The following is a 12,007-nucleotide window of genomic DNA, read 5'->3' on the forward strand; positions in this document are numbered from 1 at the left end:
TGATGACATAAACACAGTCGTTTATTGGGAATTACACATGGGAGACGATGACTAAATGGAATGATCTGGGGTAATGATGGACACACAACCTAAAAACTCTCACTTTGGAAACACACTATCCTGAATAGTTACACATCCAGCCCAGAGTTCACAAGGTCTCCAAGGTGCGCTGGGTGGTGGGTGGAACTGGCACAATTGGTAGTGGGACACAAATGCTTGCTTTGGGGGCTGGGGGTTACTTATAACGTAGACAATGTGGTGTTAGAGCTATTAACCAAACCACTTTGAAAGGAAACTGAAGTACCCTATACATCCCTGTTTTGTTACACCTACACTCCTTCCCCTTCTGACCCCCACCCCTCTTCCTAAACCACATGATTAAACAGAACTTAAGGGAAAACACACAGATTATAAAAACATATAAAAGCAATTAAACAGATGTGGAGAAGAGCTGCTTTTGATCCATACCTCAAAAAATACACTAATGGATTCCAGATAAATCAAGAACTACAAAAAGGAAGAAGTTAATGGCAGAAGAGGGTAAACAAAATTACTCATGGAATCATAATCGCAATCAAAACTAAGACCAGCGGTTTTGAATTCATAAAGAACTGCATAACATAATGAAAAAATATATGGTACACACCTATAAAATATGTGATAACTAACATATTACCCAAGCATCTAATATTTTCCTGGAGAAATTAAATACCCAACCCCCACCCTTTACTCATTTTCTGGCTTTTTTTTTTTTTTTTTTTTTTTTTGGCGGTACGCGGGCCTCTCACTGTTGCGGCCTCTCCTGTTGCGGAGCACAGGCTCCGGACACGCAGGCTCAGCGGCCATGACTCACGGGCCCAGCCACTCCACGGCATGTGGGATCTTCCCGGACCGGGCCACGAACCCGTGTCCCCTGCATCGGCAGGCGGACTCTCAAACACTGCGCCACCAGGGAAGCCCCATTTTTTGGCTTTTTAAAAAATATATAAAGAATCTAGATGGATAAATAATAAAGCTGTGTGTGTGTGTGTTCTGGCTTCCTTGAATATATGTAGAGAACAATCTACATGGATAAATAATAAATAAGTAAATAAATAAATGTGTGTGTCTCCTGGCTTTCTTCAATATACGTAGAGAAGAATCTAGATGGATAAAGAGTAAATAATAAATAACTGTGGAGAGGAGCTTCAAGATAGCGGAGGAGTAAGACGTAAAGATCACCTTCCTCCCCACAAATACATCAGAAATACGTCTACATGTGGAACAGCTCCTACAGAACAGCTACTGAACGCTGACAGAAGACCTCACACCTCCCAAAAGGCAAGAAACTCCCCACATACCTGGGTAGGGCAAAAGAAAAAAGAATAAACAGAGACAAAAGGATAGGGACGGGACATGCACCAGTGGGAGGGAGTTGTGAAGGAGGAAAGGTTTCCACACACTAGGAAGCCCCTTCGCAGGCGGAGACTTTGGGTGGCGGAGGGGGAAAGCTTCGGAGCCGCAAAGGAGAACGCAGCCACAGGGGTGCGGAGGGCAAAGCGGAGAGATCCCCGCACAGAGGGTCGGTGCCGACCAGCACTCACCAGCCCGAGAGGCTTGTCTGCTCACCCGCCGGGATGAGCAGGGGCTGGGAACTGAGGCTCAGGCTTCGGAGCTTAGATCCCAGGGAGAGGACTAGGGTTGGCGGCGTGAACACAGCCTGAAGGGGCTAGTGCACCACGGCTAGCTGGGAGGGAGTCCGGGAGAAGTCTGGAGCTGCTGAAGAGGCAACAGATTTTTTTTCTTGCCTCTTTGTTTCATGGTGCACGAGGAGAGGGGATTAAGAGCGCTGCTTAAAGGAGCTCCAGAGACCGGTGTGAGCCACGGCTATCAACACGGACCCCAGAGACGGGCATGAGACGCTAAGGCTGCTGCTGCTGCCACCAAGAAGCAAGCACAGGTCACTGTCCACACCTCCCCTCCCGGGAGCCTGGGCAGCCCACTACTGCCAGGGTCCCGTGATCCAGGGACAATTTCCCCGGAAGAACGCACGGCGCGCCTCAGGCTGGTGCAACGTCACGCGGGCCTCGGCCGTCCGCAGGCTCATCCCGCATCCGTAACCCTCCCTCCCCCCAGCCTGAGTGAGACAGAGCCACCAAAGCAGCTGCTCCTTTAAACCCCGTCCTGTCTGAGCGAAGAACAGTTGAGCTACACAAAGAGGCGGGTCCAAATCCAAAGTTGAACCCCGGGAGCTGTGCGAACAAAGAAGAGAAAGGGAAATCTCTCCCAGCAGCCTCAGGAGCAAGCGGATTAAATCTCCAGTCAACTTGATGCACCCCGCATCTGTGGAATACCTGAAGAGACAATGAATCATCCCAAGTTGAGGAAGCGGACTTTGGGAGCAATGACATATATATATTTTTCCCTTTTTCTCTTTTTGTGAGAGTGTATGCTTCTGTGTGTGATTTTCTATGTATAGCTTTGCTTTTACCATTTGTCCTAGGGTTCTCTCTGCCCGTTTTTTTTTGTTTTGTTTTTGTGGTACGCGGGCCTCTCACTGTTGTGCCCTCTCCTGTTGCGAAGCACAGGCTCCAGACACGCAGGTTCAGCGGCCATGGCTCACAGGCCTACATGCTCCACGGCATTTGGGATCTTCCCAGACCGGGGCACGAACCCGTGTCCCCTGCATCAGCAGGTGGACTCTCAACCACTGCGCCACCAGCGAAGCCCATTTGTTTTGTTTTTAAGTATACTTTTCAGGGCTTGTTATCATTGGCGGATTTGTTTTCTGATTTGGTTGTTCTCTTCTTTCTTTCCTTTTTTATAATAACTTAAAAAATTTTTTTGAAATAATTATTTCTTGCTTTTCATTTTAATAACTTCTATTTTATTTTACCTTTTTCTTTCTTTCTATCTTTTGTTCTCCCTTTTATTCTGAGCCATGTGGATGACAGGCTCTTGGTGCTCCAGCCAGGAATCAGGGCTGTGCCTCTGAGGTGGGAGAGCCAAGTTCAGGACACTGGCCCACCAGAGACCTTCCAGCTCCACATAATATCAAACAGCAAAAATCTCCCAGAGATCTCCACCTCCACACCAAGACCCACCTCCACTCAATGACTAGCAACCTACAGTGCTAGACACCCTATGCCAAACAACTAGCAAGACAGGAACACAACCCCGCCTGTTAGCAGAGAGGCTACATAAAATCATAATAAGGTCACAGACACCCCAAAACACACCACCAGTCGTGGACCTCCCACGTGAAAGGCAAGATCCAGCCTCATCCACCAGAACACAGGCATTAGTCCCCTCCACCAGGAAGCCTACACAACCCACTGAACCAACCTCGGCCACTGGGGACAGACACCAAAAACAACAGGAACTACAAACCTGCAGCCTGCGAAAAGAAGACCCCAAACATAGTAAGTTAAGCAAAATGAGAAGACAGAGAAACACACAGCAGATGAAGGAGCAAGGCAAAAACCCACCAGGCCTAACAAATGAAGAGGAAATAGGCAGTCTACCTAAAAAAGAATTCAGAATAATGATAGTAAAGATGATCCAAAATCTTGGAAATAGAATAGACAAAATGCAAGAAACATTTAACAAGGACCTAGAAGAACTAAAGATGAAACAAACAATCATGAACAACACAATAAATGAAATTAAAAATTCTCTAGAAGGGATCAATAGCAGAATAACTGAGGCAGAAGAATGGATAAGTGACCTGGAAGATAAAATAGTGGAAGTAACTACTGCAGAGCAGAATAAAGAAAAAAGAATGAAAAAAATTCAGGACATTCTCAGACACCTCTGGGACAATATTCAATGCACCAATATTCGAATAATAGGGGTCCCAGAAGAAGAAGAGAAAAAGAAAGGGACTGAGAAACTATTTGAAGAGATTATAGTTGAAAACTTCCCTAATATGGGAAAGGAAATAGTTAATCAAGTTCCAGGAAGCACAGAGAGTCCCATACAAGATAAATCCAAGGAGAAACATGCCAAAACACATATTAATCAAACGATCAAAAATTAAATACAAAGAAAAAATATTAAAAGCAGCAAGGGAAAAACAACAAATAACATAGAAGGGAATCCCCATAAGGTTAACAGCTGATCTTTCAACAGAAACTCTGCAAACCAGAAGGGAGTGGCCGGATATATTTAAAGAGATGAAAGGGAAACCCTACAACAAAGATTACTCTACCCAGCAAGGATCTCATTCAGATTTGACGGAGAAATTAAAACCTTTACAGACAAGCAAAAGCTAAGATAATCCAGCATAACCAAAACAACTTCACAACAAATGCCAAAGGAAATTATCTAGGCAGGAAACATAAGAAAAGGAAAAGACCTACAATAACAAACCCAGAACAATTAAGAAAATGGTAATAGGAACATACATATCTATAATTACCTTGAATGTAAATGGATTAAAAGCTCCAACCAAAGACATAGACTGACTGAATGGATAAAAAAAACAAGACCTGTATATATGCTGTCTACAAGAGACCCACTGCAGACCTAGGGACACATACAGACTGAAAGTAAGGGGACGGAAAAAGATATTCCATACAAATGGAAATCAAAAGAAAGCTGGAGTAGCAATTCTCATATCAGAAAAAATACACATTAAAGCAAAGTCTATTACAAGAGACAAAGAAGGACAGTACATAATGATCAAGGGATCAATCCAAGAAGAAGATATAACAATTGCAAATAGTTATGCACCCAACGTAGCAGCACCTCAATACGTAAGGCAAGTACTAACAGCCATAAAAGGGGAATCGACAGTAACACAATCATAGTAGGGAACTTTCACACCCCACTTTCACAAATGGACTGATCATCCAAAATGAAAATAAATAAGGAAACACAAGCTTTAAATGATACATTAAACAAGATGGACTTAATTGATATTTATAAGCCATCCCATCCCAAAACAACAGAATAGACTTTCTTCTCAAGTGCTCATGGAACATTCTCCAGGATAGATCATATCTTGAGTCACAAATCAAGCCTTGGTAAATTTAAGAAAATTGAAATCATATCAAGTGTCTTTTCTGACCACAACGCTATGAGACTAGATATCAATTACAGAAAAAATCTGTAAAAAATACAAACACATGGAAGCTAAACAACACACTACTTAATAATCAAGAGATCACTGAAGAAATCAAAAAATACCTAGAAACAAATGACAATGGAGACACGACAACCTAAAACCTATGGGATGCACCAAAAGCAGTTCTAAGAGGGAAGTTTATAGCAATACAATCCTACCTTAAGAAACAAGAAACATCTCAAATAACCAACCTAACCTTACACCTAAAGCAATTAGAGAAAGAACAAAAAATGCCAAAGTTAGCAGAAGGAAAGAAATCATAAAGATCAGATCAGAAATAAATGAAAAAGAAATGAAGGAAATGATAGCAAAGATCAATAAAACTAAAAGCTGGTTCTTTGAGAAGAAAATCAAAATTGACAAACCATTGGCCAGACTCTTCAAGAAAAAAAGGAAGAAGACTCAAAACAATAGAATTAGAAATGAAAATGCTGAAGTAACAAATGACACTATGGAAATACAAAGGATCATGAGAGATTACTACAAGCAACTGTATGCCTTATTAAATGGACAACCTGGAAGAAATCAACAAATTCTTAGATATGCACAATCTTCCAAGACTAAACCAGGATACAGACCAAACACAAGCACTGATATTGAAACTGTGATTAAAAATCTTCCAACAAACAAAAGCCCAGGACCAGATGGCTTCACAGGTGAATTCTACCAAACATTTAGAGAAGACCTAACACCTATCCTTCTCAAAGTTTTCCAAAATATAGCAGAGGGAGGAACACTCCCAAACTCATTCTACGAGGCCACCATCACCCATATACCAAAACCAGACAAAGATGTCACAAAACAAGAAAACTACAGAACAATATTACTGATGAACATAGATGCAAAAATCCTCAACAAAATACTAGCAAACAGAATCCAACAGCACATTAAAAAGATCATACACCATGATCAAGTGGGGTTTATCCCAGGAATGCAAGGATTCTTCAATATATGCAAATCAATCAATGTGATACACCATATTAACAAATTGAAGGAGAAAAACCATATGACCACCTCAATAGATGCAGAGAAAGCTTTCGACAAAATTCAACACCCATTCATGATAAAAACCCTGCAGAAAGTAGGCATAGAGGGAATTTACCTCAACATAATGAAGGCCATATATGACAAACCCACAGCCAACATTGTCCTCAATGGTGAAAAACTGAAATCACTTCCAGTAAGATCAGGAACAAGACAAGGTTGCCCACTCTCACCACTATTGTTCAACATAGTTTTGGAAGTTTTAGCCACAGCAATCAGAGAAGAAAAAGAAATAAAGGAATCCAAATCGGAAAAGAAGAAGTAAAGCTGTCACTGTTCGCAGATGACATGATACTATACATAGAGAATCCTAAAGATGCCACCAGAAAACTACTAGAGCTAATCAATGAATTTGATAAAGTAGAAGGATACAAAATTAATGCACAGAAATCTCTGGCATTCCTATACACTAATGATGAAAAATCTTAAAGTGAAATTAAGAAAACACTCTCATTTACCATTGCAACAAAAAGAATAAAATACCTAGGAATAAACCTACCTAAGGAGACAAAAAGACCTGTATGCAAAAAACTCTAAGACACTGAGGAAAGAAGTTAAAGATGATACAAACAGATGGAGAGATATACCATATTCTTGGGTTGGAAGAATCAACATTGTGAAAATGACTATACTACCCAAAGCAATCTACAGATTCACTGCAATCCCTATCAAACTAACACTGGCATTTTCACAGAACTAGAACAAAAAACAATTTGCATGGAAAAAACAAAAGACCCTGAATAGCCAAAGCAATCTTGAGAAAGAAAAACGGACCTGGAGGAATCAGGCTCCCTGACTTCAGACTATACTACAAGGCTACAGTAATCAAGAAAGTATGGTACTGGCACGAAAACAGAAATATAGATCAATAGAACAGGAAAGAAAGGCCAGAGATAAACCCACGCACATATAGTCACCTTACCTTTGATAAAGGAGGCAAGAATATACAATGGAGGGCTTCCCTGGTGGTGCAGTGGTTGAGAGTCCACCTGCCGATGCAGGAGACACAGGTTCGTGCCCCGGTCTGGGAAGATCCCACATGCCGTGGAGCGGCTAGGCCCGTGAACCATGGCCACTGAGTCTGCGCATCCGGAGCCTGTGCTCCACAATGGGAGAGGCCACAAAAGTGAGAGGCCTGCGTACCTCAAAAAAAAAAAAAAGAATATACAATGGAGAAAAGACAGCCTCTTCAATAAGTGGTGCTGGGAAAACTGGACAGCTACAGGTAAAAGAATGAAATTAGAACACTCCCTAACACCATACACAAAAATAAACTCCAAATGGATTAAACACCTAAATGTAAGGCCAGACACTATCAAACTCTTACAGGAAAGCATAGGCAGAACACTCTATGACATAAATCACAGCAAGATCCTTTTTGATCCAGCTCCTAAAGAATTGGAAATAAAAACAAAAATAAACAAATCGGACCTAATGAAACTTCAAAGCTTTTGCACAGCAAAGGAAATCATAAGCAAGATGAAAAGACAACCCTCAGAATGGGAGAAAATATTTGCAGATGAAGCAACTGATAAAGGATTACTCTCCAAAATTTACAAGCAGCTCATGCAGCTCAATATCAAAAAAACAAACAACCCAATCCAAAAATGGGCAGAAGACCTAAATAGACATTTCTCCAAAGAAGATATACAGATTGCCAACAAACACATGAAAGAATGCTCAACATCATTAATGATTAGAGAAATGCAAATCAGAACCACAATGAGATATCATCTCACACCAGTCAGAATGGCCATCGTCAAAAAATCTAGAAACAATAAATGCTGGAGAGGCTGTGGAGAAAAGGGAACCCTTATACACTGTTGGTGGGAACATAAATTGATACAGCCACTATGGAGAACAGCATGGAGGTGCCTTGAAAAACTAAAAATAGAACTACCATATGACCCAGCAATCCCACTACTGGGCATATACCCGGAGAAAACCATAATTCAGAAAGAGTCATGTACCACAATGTTCATTGCAGCTCTATTTACAATAGCCAGGACATGGAAGCAACCTAAGTGTCCAACGACAGATGAATGGATAAAGAAGACATGGCACATATATACAAATTGAATATTACTCAGCCATAAAAAGAAACAAAACTGAGTTATTTGTAGTGAGGTGGATGGACCTAGAGTGTTTCATACAGAGTGAAGTAAGTCAGAAAGAGAAAAACAAATACCGTATGTTAACACATATATATGGAATCTTAAAAAAAAAAAAAAAGAAAAAAAAAGGTCATGAAGAACCTAGGGGCAAAACGGAAATGATGCAGACCTACTAGAGAATGGACTTGAGGACACGGGGAGGGGGAAGCGTAAGCTGGGACAAAGTGAGAGAGTGGTAGTGTATATATGGACATATATACACTACCAAATGTAAAATAGATAGCTAGTGGGAAGCAGTCGCATAACACAGGGAGATTAGCCTGGTGCTTTGTGACCAGCTAGAAGGGTGGGATAGAGAGGGTGGGAAGAGGGGAGACGCAAGAGGAAAAAGATATGGGGATATATATATGTATAACTGATTCACTTTATTATAAAGCTGAAACTAATACACCATTGTAAAGCAATTATACCCCAATAAAAATGTTTTTAAAAAAAGTGTGTATGTGTGTGTGTGTTCTGGCTTCTTTGAATATATGTAGAGAAGAATCTAGGGGGATAAATAATAAATATTTAAATAAATATATGTGTGTGTTCAATAATTATTGATTTCTTTTAATGTGCCAGACACTAGACCAGGTTTGGGGGACACAATGCACAGACCATGCACTGAGATACCAAATGCAATTAAAGGATGAGTGCCCAAGGATTCTCCTGCCAGGGTACCCCAACTTTCTTAGGCACCATTGTTACCCAAGTTATTTGTGACCAGGCACAATTTAATCATCATTTAGTGCAGACAAAGAATCTTTCTTAATGTTTGGCATTTGAGAATTTTTCTAGAATACACTAAATTTCTCAAGTGTTTGTTTTTATTAGTGTTTAAATTAGAATTAGAAAGGATCAACAAGAGAAAGAGAGGCTAGATGACCCTCTCTCCCCAAATTAACCTTCCAAGAAACCCTTTTAGGTCTTCCCTGGTGGTGCAGTGGTTAATAATCCACCTGCCCATGCAGGGGACATGGGTTCGAGCCTTGGGCAGGGAAGATCTCACATGCCGCAGAGCAAATAAGCTCGTGTGCCACAACTACTGAGCCTGAGGTCTAGAGCCCGTGAGCCACAGCTACTGAAGCCCACATGCCGCAACTACTGAAGCCCGTGCGCCTAGAGCCCATGCTCCACAACAAGAGAAGCCTGCGCACCACAACGAAGAGTAGCCACTGCTCACTGCAACTAAAGAAAGCCTACGTGCAGCAACAAACACCCAACGCAGCCAAATAATAAATAAATAAAAGAAACCCTTTTAGCATACAATAAACCTCCCTAATTCTATTTTCAGATAATCACTAGAGATAGATGACACATGTACATCAGAAATCTTGCTCCCTGGAAACTCAGGTTAATTTACAGAATAACATTTTGATCCAGGACAATAATGATTATTAATTACTCTGAAAGATCATTAATTACTGTTTTATATCAGACCTTATAGTTCTAACGTAAGAAAGTAGCTGCGTTAAAATGATCAGTTATATAACTTTGTATCACTGGCTACTTCTTTTCAAGCAGTCCATGTCATAAACCAAGGAAGGAATAGGTGAAAGTTATAGCCAGAGACAGCCAATCATGAAAATTCATTATAGATTAAATTCTTTTAAAAAATAACAAAAAACATTTTATCTCTTCTAAAAGGTTTCAACATTATTGAAAGAACCTGATGTTAGAATAAGCCTAATAAAAAACACAGCATCCTACCTTCTAAACCTAAATTGACTTCAAGACTATATATTGTTCATTTCTGTAACTTTGAAATGAACACCTGAGTACCACCCCAAGTTTCATCACTGCCTGCAATTCTTAAGATTAATCGCAAGTAAGGTAATGGCGTTTTATTAGCTTTAGGGCCACGAAATCTGTATATCAAATTACCAATTTTGTGTCAGTACAACACTGAAATAATGCCCAATTCTAAGAACTAGGTTTAAGCCTTGTTACTAGGTGCTAAAACTCACCAAAATCAAAGCTGGGGTTGGGGAGAGTGTTCACTGATTACCACTCCCCTCTTTTGAACCTGCTTGAGAATGAACACAGGAAGTTAGGTGTGGATTAAAGTGCTTCTTTTAAAAATTTTTTGGATTAATTTTTTGTTTTGTTTTGTTTTGTTTTGTTTTTGTTTTTGTTTTTGTTTTTCCGCTACGCGGGCCTCTCACTGTTGTGGCCTCTCCCATTGCGGAGCACAGGCTCCGGATGCACAGGCTCAGCGGCCATGGCTCACGGGCCCAGCCGCTCCGCGGCATGTGGGATCCTCCCGGACCGGGGCACGAACCCGTGTCCCCTGCATCGGCAGGCGGACTCTCAACCACTGCACCACCAGGGAAGCCCTCCTTTTGCCTTTTTGATGATAGCCATTTCAATAGGTGTGAGGTGATACCTCATTGTGGTTTTGATTTGTATTTCCCTGATGATTACTGATTTTAAGTATCTTTTCTTGTACCTGATGGCTACCTGTATGTTTTCTGTGAAAAAATGTCTATTCAGATCTTCTGCACGTTTTTATATCAGATTGTTTTTCTGTTGTTGAGTTGTATGAGTTCTTTATATATTTTGGATATTAACCCCTTATCAGATAGATGATTTGCAAATATTTTCTCACATTTGGTGGGCCTATTCATTTTCTTCACAGTTTCCTTTGCTGTGCAGAAGTATTTTAGTTTGATTTAGTCCCACTTATTTATTTTTGCCTTTGTTGCCTTTGCTTTTGGTGTCAAATGTGAAAAATCATTGCCAAGACTGAGATCAAGGAGCTTACCACCTATTTTCTTCTAGGAGTTTTATGGTTTCAGGTCTGACGTTCAAGTCTTTAATCCATTTAAGTTGATTTTTGGGTACAGTGTAAGATAGCGGTCCTGTTTTCTCAGTACCATTTATTGAAGAAACCATCCTTTCCCCATTGTATATTCTTGGCTCCTTTGACATATATTAATTGACCATACATATGTGGGTTTATTTCTTTGCTCTCTATTCTGTTTCATTGATCTGTGTGTCTGTTTTCATGTCAATACCATACTGTTTTGATTGCTATAGCTTAGTAATATAGTTTGAAATCAGGAAGCAAGATGCCTCTAGCTTTGTTCTTCTTTCTCAAGGTTGCTTTGGCTATTCATGATCTTTTGTGGTTCCATACTAATTTTAGGATTGTTTAATCTATTTCTGTGAAAAGTGCCATTGAAATTTTGATAGAGATTGTATTGAATCTATAGATTGCTTTGGGCAGTATGGACATTTTAACAACAGTAATTCTTCCAATTCATGAGTATGGAATACCTTTTCATTTATTTATATGATCTATTACTTTCATCTGTATCTTAGCTTTCAGTTGACAGGTCTTTGGCCTCCTTCGTTAAAATATTCCTAGGTATATCATTCTTTTCGATGCAATTGTAAATGGGACTGTTTTCTTAATTTCTCTTTCTGATAGTTTGTTATTGGTGTATAGAAATGCAACTGATATTTGTTTATTGATTATGTACCGTACAGCTTTGCTGAATTCATTTATTAGTATAACAGCTTTTGTGTGGAATATTTAGGGTTTTCTATATATAATATCATGTCACCTTCAAATAGACAGATTTACTTCTTCTTTTGCTATTTGAAGGACTTTTATTTCTTTTCCTTGCCTAACTGCTCAAGCTAAAACTTCCAATACTATGTTGAATAAAAGTGGTGAAAGTGGGCAGCCTTGTCT

This window comes from Phocoena sinus, chromosome 9 (genome assembly GCF_008692025.1).
Source record: "Phocoena sinus isolate mPhoSin1 chromosome 9, mPhoSin1.pri, whole genome shotgun sequence".
Lineage (NCBI taxonomy): Eukaryota > Metazoa > Chordata > Mammalia > Artiodactyla > Phocoenidae > Phocoena > Phocoena sinus.